Below are 1,684 nucleotides of genomic sequence, written 5' to 3' on the forward strand. Positions count from 1 at the left end.
TGAAACTATTCTAAAGGCTTTAAATACATTAGTGAATTCACTCTTGTATTGTATTTTTATAGGGTTTTACAATTTCGTAGAAGTAGTTGAAAGTAACAGAAATGTAAAAAAAGATTTTTTCAAATATTCAACGCCTCCGCAGAGGATCAAAATTGTGATGGCATGTCTTCGGATCATCCTCCGGGATGTTTCCCAGACCGTCGCCAATAGCCCATTGTGCAGCTCTAGTGCGACGTAAATTAACAACAACAACATCAAATATTAAAAAAAAAATCTGATTATTTTAAACAGAAATACATATGAGAGATAATTATTCTTGAGATTGCTAGAAAAAATATTGTTGAAATGTTTATTTACTTATCATTTACTATCTTATATATTTTTAAAACAATTTTATGTTGGCTTATCTAAGTTGAGCTGTATAAGATTTTAAACTTTGGCTTCATTTTAATCAATTTTTTATGTGTATAAAAAGGCTGTCATAAGGCATATGAATTCGAAATAGTGCATACATGTTCACATTCGACATGCATATATTCGAAATAATTGATACATGTTCACTTACTAACATGTTCTTTGCATTAAATATTTTTCTATATATATTTAGCTTTTTTTTATAATTTTATTTTTCAACTTGTATACTATGATGCTTGTTCTAATTTGTAAATTTGTATATCATATTTTTTTAATTGAAGTAAAAATTTTTAATGTTATTTTGTTGTCTGTATAACTATTGGAAAATAATGTTGTTTTTTCCTCCCCCACGATTCTTTTTATAGTAGAGGGTCAAGTATCATTCCTGTAGTGTCATGTATTTTAAAATTTTTGCAAGATCATCAACATCTTTGCTATTAAGTAATATGGGGTGGTTGATATTTGTAAATAAATGATGCTAGTATTAAACATAGTAAATAAATGATGTTAGTATTAGATAAAGTATTAAACTTGTCGAAAAATGTAAAAGTACAGTCCGACCTCTTTTTAACAAAATAGCTAAATTTGACAAGTTCGCTATATGGAAAATTCGTTAAACAAAAAATCACCTTTTGATGTACTTAAATAACTCAAAACAGGTTTTTAATTCATAAACACCAGACATAATTAAAATAGCAATAAAATAGCAATCTTGTAAACTAATATTTACTATTTATTTTATAAATCTTAACCATAAAAGAAATCTGCATGAAAAGCAAGAATTGTACAAAACATTATCCAGTGTTACATTATCATGCTACATACATTTTCAACTAAAAAAAGCTAAATTTATGTATAAAATTATAGCTGCAACATATATTGCCACATGCGTTCTTAAGTTTAATTGCTTCTGATAAAATCTGTTAATTTTATCTGAGTTTATCGTTTGAAATGCAGACAAAAAGGGAAAGCGATTTTGCCGCTTTCTCTAAAAATTAAGTAGTTTTGAAAATCAATTCTAGGTCATTTCCTTCATAAAATGCGTTAACAAGTTTGAAATTTTCTTAAATATTTTAGGAAATAGTGAAAATGTATCTCAAAGAAAAGTTCGTTAAATGGAAAATTCACTTCGCTATTTGGAAGTTATTTTACGAAGAAATTTCCAAAATGTTCTTGGTTCCTCTAAAAAAATTGCAAAATGGAAGTTAGTTAAATAGAAGTCCTACTGTAATTTGTACTTGCGGGTTAACAATAGAATAAAATATAAATA

Source organism: Parasteatoda tepidariorum, chromosome 2, assembly GCF_982258835.1.
Source record: "Parasteatoda tepidariorum strain Cologne lab strain chromosome 2, Ptep-v5.0, whole genome shotgun sequence".
In the NCBI taxonomy this organism is placed as follows: domain Eukaryota; kingdom Metazoa; phylum Arthropoda; class Arachnida; order Araneae; family Theridiidae; genus Parasteatoda; species Parasteatoda tepidariorum.